We start from the raw sequence: 10,564 nt of genomic DNA on the forward strand, positions 1-10,564 counted from the left end.
GAAATGTTTTCAATTCCATCTCTTGCCAGACACATGATGTGGATCATGCTAAGCATTTTTCCCAAGCCTCCTTGAGCCCCCTCCCCCCTCCTTGCCATAATAAACTAATTTGCACTAGTGGTGGTGGGGAATTTGGCAGAGGTCTGCAGATGAAGGGTCTCCCACAACAGGGAATATGGACAAAATAGCACGCAGAGCATTCCTTCATGTAATTCAATCCAAGCAGAATTGTTTGCAATACCTCCTTGCACCACTGCAGTTTTGACAGTTCAGCTAAACATTTTTTAAAGGAAACCCAGGGGAGAGCCAGGAAATTATGGGCTGGTCAGCTGAACGCCTGTTCCAAGCAGATTGATAGAAATGGTGATCAAAGAAAAAAGAAGCCATGGAAGGAAACTGGCATGGCTTCCGTGAAAGAAAACCCTGCCTCGCCAAACGTCTGGAGTTTTCTGAGGGTGCCAACAGGCACATGACGGAGGCTGCCCACTTGACTTTGAATGCCTGAATGTTCGGAAAGCCTTTGATGAAGTTTGCCACCAGGATTTACAGTCATGGGGAAAGAGCCCTGTCCTTTTAATGGGTTGCTAATTGGTTAAGAACCAGAAAGGAAACATCAGGAATAAGTGTGCAATTTTCTGCTCGGAGGGACTGCTGCTTTTTAACTTGCTCATAATGATCCAGACTTGGGGTAAGAAATGAGCTGACCAAGTCTGGGGATGATACAAACTATTCAGACAGTGAAAAGCAATGGTGATTAAGAAGAACTCCAGAAGTATCTCTTAAACTGAGTCAATGTTCAACCAAATGGCAAATGTGGTTCAATTTAAGTAAACATAAAATGATGAACATTGGGACAGAAAACCCTAACATCGCATGTGCTCTGATGGGATCTGAGTTGTCTATAATTAACCAAATATTGAGGTCATAGTAGGGAGCTCAGTGGCAATATTGGGCAGTTTCCTTTGGCATCTACTAAAAAAAGAAATTCTGTGCTAGATATCATTAGGAAAGGCATTGAAAATAAAGCTTCCAGCTCTGTAATGCCCTGATACAAATTCTCATGTGAAACATTGCATACAGTTCTGATCATCACACGTGAAAAAGGAATATTATGATAGCGCAGGGAAAACTGCAGAAGAAGACAATAAAAATGGCCATCAAGTTCAAACTTCTTCCATACAAGAAATGTTGAGAATGGTCAACTCTGTAGCTTAGGAAAATGGTGACTAAGGAGGAGCATGGCCAAGGTGTATAAAATCAAATCTGGCACAGACATTTTTCCCCCACTCTCCACAGACGAGGATCAGGGTTCATCCAATGGGCCTGATTGGAAGGAGTTTTGGACATCACAATGGAAGCTCCCTCACCCTGCATAACTGACCCGTGAAATTCATTGCCATAAAACCTGGGAATGGCCACTAACTTGGCTGGCTTTAAAAGGGATTTGGGGAGGAGCTCACCGAGAGCAGAATTATTGAGGGCTGTTCACCTGGAGACTCAAAGTTTGCTTCTGGGCTAGGAGCACCGTGCCTCCAGGGGAATGGCTGCAAAGGAAGGGGGCGTCTCTTGCCCCTCCTTGGAAGCACCCAGAAGCATCTGGCTGGCCAAATGCTGGAGTCCAGCAGGGCTAATCTTAGGTTCTTACCCTATTATCTCTCTTTGAAAGCTGGCTGCGATGTAGGATAGCTGAGGTGAATCAGCCGAGATGTTAACTGGATGTTCCTGGCTTTCAGTTTGTGCCGAATGGTTAAACCTGCATAATATTTACATCGGGTAAAGAAATCTTGGGTAAGTTCTGCCTTGCCCTTGATCTTTCAGATGGTCGGTTCATTGCCTATTTAAAGCCAGGAGGCCCCTCCTGTGGGCAGCCATGCCGGCAGCGGGAAGAGCAGCTACTTCCACAGCAAATCCCCCAACGTGAACATCTAGACTCACCACTTTTAGAACAGGAGAGTTGTTTTCCTTGCAAGAAGCTGCAAGAGATGGGGATAGTGCATTCTGTGGCTTCGTGGAGTGGCCTGAAACTGGAAGGATGGACTAAATAGGGCCAGGCGCGTCCCCCAGCCCTCTTCTCCTCCTTGCATATGTCTGCCGTGATGGGGAGTGGCAGGGGGTCACCAAGGGGCTTTCCTCTGAAGCCAAAAATGTGCTGGGGCGTGGTTTCTTGAGCACCACTGGCGTGCAGACCCTGCATTTGATTGCTCATGGTTTATTCAGTGCCTCTGAAGAATCCAGAAAAGGTTTTCTTCTGTTTAAATATCTCTTTTGATTAATCCATTGATATCTTCCCCCTTGGGGATCAGACTGGAAATTGTACCCCTCCACCACCTGTTTACCAGCAGCAGGCTTCTTGGAACACATCAGATCAATTTTTTTTCTCCTGAATATAAGAGGTGTTATTAGAAATGTTAATAATTGGCCTTTGAGTCTTAATCGATTTAATTGGGAGAGTAATCAACTTACAAAAGCTTCAAACTGATGCTTAAGAGCAGGGGAGGGTGTGCTTCAGTTCAAGTTGTTCTTCTAAAAGGAATTAGCAGAAGTCTCTTTCGATGCCAGCATGACAGTTACTCATTTTGTGTTTTAGCCAATGTTTTCTCACCAAGACCAAATGAAAGGGAGCTTGCCCAAACTACTGCAAGCACAGCCATTAAAGAGTGAAAGCGGGGCGGGGAGTCTAAATACTTCTATCCACATGATAACAGCGTTTTTGCAATATTGCCAAGTATTGCCATACACAGATCTCTCACGTACAAGGTGTATATGGTTCACCAGGCCTTGGTACCGATCTCAGACGCTTCCGATTAGGCTTTTGTTGCACAATCACCCACCTACCACCTTTGTTGCATCTTTAGCTCCACACATTGCATTCTTCTGCTTGTAACCTTCCACTGGTTTACCCCTATATCTTAGTTCTTTCCAGAGGGAAAAAGGTTAAGAGCAGAAGGAAAGACTTGGAGTGAATGGTTGTGAATATTGTGCTGGGTCCTGCCTAAGCTAAGCGTTCGCCCATCCCAGTCCCTCCCACATATTCGCCAGGAGACAAAGATGGTGGTCCAGCTGGGGCAGCAGCAGATGCCCAGTGCCCTCAGGGGCATGGCCAGGGCAGCCCAGCAGAGGGCTCTGCATTGCCACCTGGAGCTGTCCAAGCCTGGAGGTGTGTCTTCAGGTGCCCTTCAGGCTCCAGAGTCAGAGAGGGAACTGCAGCCCTGTGGCCCCTTCGCTGGGAGATAAACCCCCTGCAGCTTTCCTGGATAAAGGCGTGCTGGTGACCGTCTGCTTCCATGCCTGCCAGAGAACACAGCGAGGTCTTCGTTGGGTTGAGCTTGCTAGCCCAGAAAAGCCCAGCGTGAAGGAGAGCAAGGACGCTCCAGCAGGTGCAGTCTGTATTTGATTGCACGGATATTCGTATTTTATTTTTGTCGACCAGTGGACTCTGAGCTGTGGCTTATTTTCAGATGTGGTACCAAGGAGGCTTTGTCGTTTTTTAAGTGTGGTTTAGTTCTGGGAACCATATTATGCCTTAATGCTTTGTGTAGACCTTGCCTCTCACTGGTTCCCCTCTTGCTATTGTTACGGACCACACAATAGCCTTTCTTCCGCCTGAACACCGATGCCTTGTAAGGAAATCATTCCATAGGTGAGAAGTCGAGGAGAGCTTTAAACAAGCGTTTTAACCAAGATCAGACTCCTCTTTTGAACATTGCCATTTGAATTGAGAGAAGGAACAGCCTAGGTGGACAAGTTGAAAAGCTTCCTTTCTTCCTTTCCTGCTGAAAACTTCCATCCTCCGCCCTTCTTGAAGCCCTGGGGATTGAGGACTCTCACAGAAGGGACTGAGGTGAGGAAAGGCAGCTTAACTGTAAGGATGAGGACATAGAAGTGTAGTTTCCTAATCTGCAGCATTTAGTCAATTTTTTCTGTTTTCTTACAGGAACTTCTGAAAGACTGGGGTGGTCTCTCTTCAAGCAGTTAACGGCTCACAAGAGCTCCTTGGCGTTCACCTCCTCCGTGGCCTCTGCAATACCTGGGTAGGAGAGCAAAACAGGCTAACTATGCCAGTCTACAGAGATCTGAACTGACAGGGGGCTGATTCTCATGTATAACACTAAACAACGGCTTGATGAAGCCTTAACTCAGGTACCTTTTCCTGTAGCAGAAGATCTGTGAAAACTGTGGTTAATCTGAAAGGAGAGTCAAAGCTTGCCAAGGCGAAAGGCGCAGAGGAAGAATGGAAGGTCAGCTCAAGCTCCTGGCCCCCAATTCTTTCTCCAAGATTTACCGAAGGAACTGAACGGGATACGTTGCTGGAATCTCAGCAGCTGGATTGTTTTTACTTCTGAGTCCCAACTCATCTCTTGTGATGCAAACTTTTTCTGCCTTTTGGGGGGTCCTCTGTCTCGAATGGCAGGAGGCCGTTCTCTTGCCCGCCGAGTGAGGAATGTCCGGGTGCCAGATGTGAATCTGTCTCAGGCTCTGACACGCCATGGCGCCTCGGGGCTCCCTGAGGATCCCTCCCTCGGCCATTTAGGGTTGTGCCAGTGTGTATCAGACCGAGGGAGGCCCGTGCAGACGTGGGGCCCGAGCCGTGGAAAGCTGAACTCCTCGGGCCCCACGTCTCCACCAGATGGGGCCACCGCCCTGCCATCTTGTGCTGCCTTCACTTCTCTCTCAGCTGCACTTCCGCTTCGTCCTTGACTTTTGCTACCTTGTGTGCGCCTGATGTTGATGCACCCGAGGCCCATGGCTCGTGCGATGCCTGCGTGCATTGCAGTGTATTTCGGTGGTCTGCTGCAGGGCAGCCCTTGCCGAGACCCCTTTCCAGCCCCTCGGATCTGCCCGCGGTAGCAACGGCTGCTGCAATGATCTGAAGGGAGGGCTTCAGTGAGGCAGTGGGTGTTGCAGAGGCCACCCTTCTGAAGCTGTTGACCAGTCTAAGAAAAGCATACAGGAGACCGAACCTTTTCAAAAGAATATAAATATCCTTTTGGCTGCTGCAAAGTGTCACGACTTCTCCGTAAAGTCTCTTGGAAAACGTAGCCATCGTGGCTACGAGGACAAGGCCTGTGAGGGATCAACAACCGGCGCAAGGAGAGGGGCCAGAAGAAACGGACAATTCTTGCGGTGAAGTGGTGTAGGGCCCAGGGCCCCCAAACGTTGGTCTTGGCACTAGTTGCTTTTTACATCTTTCATCCTTCATCCTTCATCCTCGTATACTCAGAGAACCGGGAGTGAGGCCAGTCGGTGGACGCCCGAAAGGAAGCGCTCTTCCACCTCCCCAGCCTGTGGAAAAGACGGTGAGGGGTCACGGGGGCAAAGCCAGGGGGCATACTTCTGTCCCCACCGAGCTGGAAAAGATGTAAAAAGAGCAACCGACTAAAGAAAGAGTTTGTGTCACATTTAAGGCTTTTTCCTGTGAGATGATGGGGAGGCATCCTCAGTCTCGAACTCGAAGGCTCAGAGCCCACCAAGGACGCTTGGCATCCGATGATCGAGTAGAGACAGCAGGAAGTGTTTCTTTGCAAAGATAAACCTGGAATGGATGAAATCAGGGTGGGGTGGGAAGTTCTCCATGGCTCAGTTCAGACATAGGTTCAGCTCAAACCAGTTAGGAAGGTCCTCAGTTCAATTCCAGGATTTCCACTGACAGTCATGGAAAAGTAATAAAAGGCTGCAAATTTTCTCCTGAAGGAACTGCATGAAATTTACAGGCATGGCTGAATTTGCTGCAGGAAATTCAAATTTTAACAGTACTATTTTAATTCCTCCTACTCCCCTCCCTGCCCCAAGACTGCAGGATCAACTGCTTAAAACACGCTAGGCAATATTGGACGAATGTTCAAGCAAAGTGATCGCTTCTGGCCACCCTTTTTGCTGGTTTCCAGCCAAATGGGGATAAGCGATTGGTGCACAGGTAGCTTCACAGTTTGGGGTCCTGAAAGGATTATGAAACTTACTTATTCTCTGCTGGACAATTGCTGGGAAAACAGTGGACCCTGTCAGATTATAGAAGGATGGCTGGGCGGGCTTTCAGGTGAACTTGATTTGGGGCTGGGAAATTCTCTCTCTCTCTCTTTAATCACATTACATACATTAACCAGTTGATCAGTGTGAGAATATCTTGTCAGATCTACTGCTTTGTCACTCTGAGTAATTCTCACAGTCATTCAATTCTGAACTCCCTCCTAACAGCAGCTCTAGGTGTGGAGTGTGTGTCTGTGGATCACTCCGCTCACCAAAATTACTCCGTGGGCAAGATGAACCATGAGAACTTGTGCAGGAATAGACTGGCCAGCCTTCAACGTGTCTGTTTTGTTTGTGCTTCAGACTAGCCCTCTGGAAACTGCTGCAGGATTTGCATTCTCGCAATCCACCTCTTTCTCTTTTTCTCTCTGTGGCTGACGTACCTTCTCTGCCTCATCCCAAAGACCGATGTTGGTGGTTTTGTGGGAGGAGAGGGTCGGGGGTAGAGAGGCACCTGGAATCCCCCCAGCTCCTTTGTGGATGGATGGGATCAAATTATTCTTTGTTGGTATTGCTAGATTAGGCTACCCTTAGCTGACCTTGGCTGTCTCAAAAAGCTTAAGAAGCCCCTGACATGGTTAGCCCCTGGGCAGGAGACCACTGAAGATCTGAGGACTATAGGCTAGTTGGGAAGTCAGATGGACATCCTGGAAGAAGACAGTAGCACATCTGCTCCATCTCCTGGTTAAGAACAGAACAAAGGGGTGTCTAGGGATTTAGTAGAAACTAAGCTCAACTCGAAGGAGACCTTACCTGTTAACTGCTGTGGCTCTGAGGGTTAGCACTGAAGGATCCTGCTTGATCTCTTCCCAACTTAATTGCATCCTGAAAACCTTATCCCATGATGGTGTCTAAAGGATGCTGCTGCCCGGCCTATCTTTCATATTCATTGCCTGTGGCAGCTTTTCCAAAGGCAGTTTAGTTCTCCAGATGGGTTGAACCATAGCTGTCATCACACCATTAGGTGATGGGGGTTGTGGTCCAAAACCTTATGGGGGGGGGGGATTAGTGAATGAGGTGACCCATCTTCTCTTACTCCTTCAGTCATGGGGCAAAGAAAACAGGTGAGCAGATATTCATTTCCAGGGTCTCTGGCTGTCTGAATGTTTTTAAAAAATATTTATTTATTTACCGATCTTACACGGCCACTTGTCCCATACGGTGATTCTAGGCGGCTCACAACGATCCATGGAAGTGAAGGTAAGAACAGAAATACCCTTCCCCCAGTGCCAGACCAAACTGGAGGAGGCTGGACCTTGATCCCTCGAATTAGTGGGAGAAGCGGCTACCACCATCCAAAACGTGGACAGGGCGGGGCGGGGCAGGGCAGGACTTTGCTTTCTTTCAACTATGCTGCACTGATTTTTAAGACGAGGGTTGTAGTTTTTACATTTCTTTCCCCATAATAGTTAAGGTAAATGTTCCTGCTTCTCAGGGATTACGGTTGGGATACCTAGAAGAGCTGGCATGTTCTGTGGCCCCAGCATCTAACCGCCAGTCCCCTCCGACGGGTGCTGGTGAAGCCAAAGGGCAGAGGGTGAAAAGTGTCCGTGCCTTTCAGGGGGTTAACCCCGACCCACGCGTGCTGATCCCCCGTTTTTGCCCTTGAACATGGTGCTGCTGAATTCCAGCCCTTTTTAGTTACTGGATTCCAGCGACCCATCTCAGGGGGGCTCCGGGGCCCCGAGAGGATTTTGCAGGTTCTCATGCAGGTGGAGGGTGCCCAGCCCTGTCCTGAACCATTGTGCGTGCATTTGCCAGGGAATGGGGGCTTACAGAGGGAAAGAGAAAGAACGAAAAAATAACATTTTTTGTGTGGCAGAGAGTTACAGTGCAGAGGAAACCACGTAAAATAGGCTTCCTCCTTAGCAGGGGACGAAGGAAAACTATCTCTGAATTTTTCTCTGAGGAAAAAACAAGTCCAGCTGTAGGGGCACAAGGCACCCCAACCCCTCCTGATGGATCTGCCACATCCGGGTTCGTGGGCATCCTTTGTGTGCCCCGCCCAGTTTTCCACGGAACTGCAAAGAGTGGCCTGCAGGGACATCTGCTCCTTCACCGGAGATACCTGGGCTTGTCCCTTGCTCCAAAAGTGCTTAGGAGAAGCAGGTTTCTGAGCGAGCAGATGTCAGGGTGGAGAGACCAAGCTTTCCACGCCTTCCGAAGGCCGACTCTGAAAGGAATCCATTGTCGTTTTTAGGCTGCCTGATTAAATGAATATCATTTCTCCATTTATTTTACAAGTCATTGATCACAGATGTATGAGAATCAACGCACTTTAGGGTATTAGACAGATCCTTTACAATCCCTTCATTTATTCCTGGCCGCCAATGATCTTCTGAATATTCATGTTCATCGAGATGGCTCGCCCTAAAGAGCAGGAACTGGATTATTTGCCACCTGCCTTTTCCTCGTGGCGGGGCAGCCCCATCGCTGTGCTCAGAGGGGGGTCTGGAAATCAGACTTTCCAATGCCCAGCCAGGGTCCAGCCGGGGTGAAAGCAGAGGAGAAGAGGCAGCGGCCCTGCCTCCCCTTCTGCCCTTGGTGCCTCGCCTTTGCTGGGGCTTCTGCCCCTTTGCCGGCCATGGCACGGGAAGGAACTGGTCGGTCTGAGCACCAGGCCTGCCACGTGCTGTCCCAGTTAGGGGGTCTGTTGAAAGCGGGGGGGGGGGAGCCGGGTCTTGGGTCTAGCAGACGTGTCCTCCAGAGCCCTTTTCTGACCCTGGATTTTCTCAGCACTAGAAAGCACCAGTCTTGGAGTCGGCAGATGCTGCCGGGCTTCCCCCCCCGGAGTTCGGGGTCCAGAGCATCGGATTCAGTGCCCAACCACAGTGATCCCAGAAGATGAGGATCAGGTTAGGAGGCCCTAAATGCACAAGCCTGAGAGCACCAAGAAGAGGAGTTCTGTGCAAGGCTATCTCCAGTGTTTAGAGCTACACCTAAACTGGTTTGAAATCTGTTTTAAATATGATACGTTCCCTCAGATGGACTTGCAATTTTTAGTTCTGAAAGATGCCGATGATTAGAGACCCCCCCCCCCTTCACACAACTGCAGGTCTAAAGGTAAACGCATTTGAAACCAATTTAAATAAGTCACATGGACAGCAGGGGGGTGTTCCATTTCTAATCAATATAATACAGAAACATGAAACATATTTGTCAGAATAATTTGCTTAAATAGTTCCAGTTCTTTTTCCATTTCCACGGAGCTGGTCCTGAAGAGAGAAGGCAACCCCTGCGGGCGGCCCTTCCCTGTTTCTTCCTCCCTGAGGATTCTCTCTTCGCCTTTCAGACACACAAGGCCAAACGCCACAAAGTTGTTGAGGCAGCCTGGAAGCAGGGAGCACGAAACGGTTTCTGCTTTGGGCATCTGAAGACAATGTATGGAGAATCAAGAGCCCCTGCAAGTTTTAGGGTTTTCATCATCTCTAAGAAATCATGCTGAATGGTCTAACTTGCTTTGCAATGATACGAGGGGTTTAGAAATGCCGTTTCTGTATTTTTATAAGGTGGGAGAGGTCAGCAATTACGCGGGATAGAAAAAGGTGATGCCGCAATTGGCAATGCAGCTTTTCAAGGCTTAGATGTCACATGAGGAAAACGATGGCCTCCTGCTTGAATTTCCTCTGGAACTGCAAGAACATGGCTTCTGCGACGTGCATGGCGTGTTCTAACTTCCCTTGTCAGCTGGGGTCCATAATGAGGAGTTGGGCTAGAGATGCTCAGGGGTAAGGAGGGGACATTATGGGATGTTGTTAAGGTCAAAGGTGGACTTCCATTGTGCCTTCGCTCAACCACTCGACTCCTGAGCTCTGGACTGTCTAATAAAGCCTGAAGCCTGTTTTGCAAAGCCAATTTGCTACCAGGAAAGACCCCAGCTTGTGATGTTCAGTTGTCCATTGTTTGATTCGGGCAACTTTAGATCAACGTTTCTTCTCCAGCTTCAGACACATATTCATTTCCACAGTTGCAAACAAACCCACAAATGCCTTCAGACAGGGGAAGGCCCCTTGCCACAACAGAGTGGTGACCAAAGATAAGGCAATAGCATGAAATTTGGCCTATTGTACTAAGCAACGAACAAGTTTGCAAAAAAGGAATACGTGAAACCATCTCTAGAGAAGAATTTCATCTATCAACAGTTGAAGCAAATTACAAGACCCCACTTATTCCCATTAGAGGATGAGATGAGTGGTAAGTGCAGGAGCAGGGAGGCTGAGGTGCAAGGGGAAGGCGGAGTTGTGTTTGGAGCACAGCCGGGAAGGGAGGCCCTCTGGACTCTGCCCAAATGCTTTTTTTTTTTTTGTCCTCTTGGGTCCAAGGTTGTAGGTGCCACCTCACCTTCTCTGGCAGGCTTGCTTTAGGTCTTCTGTCTTCTAGAGTGCTCATTTGCAGCTCTCAGCTGGTGGCTGTCCACCAGGGAACTAAGAAGGCTTCTGAGAACACAGCAAAAGTCATCCTTCTGAGCTGTGGCTGTCCCTACCTGCTTCTTCTGCTCCTTCCTGCTGCAACGTCTGGAGCTCTTTGGTCCCCTGTGACT

Source organism: Python bivittatus, unplaced genomic scaffold (assembly GCF_059951505.1).
Source record: "Python bivittatus isolate LINGU-HERP-01145 unplaced genomic scaffold, Pbiv_v1 ctg000050_np1212, whole genome shotgun sequence".
NCBI lineage: Eukaryota > Metazoa > Chordata > Lepidosauria > Squamata > Pythonidae > Python > Python bivittatus.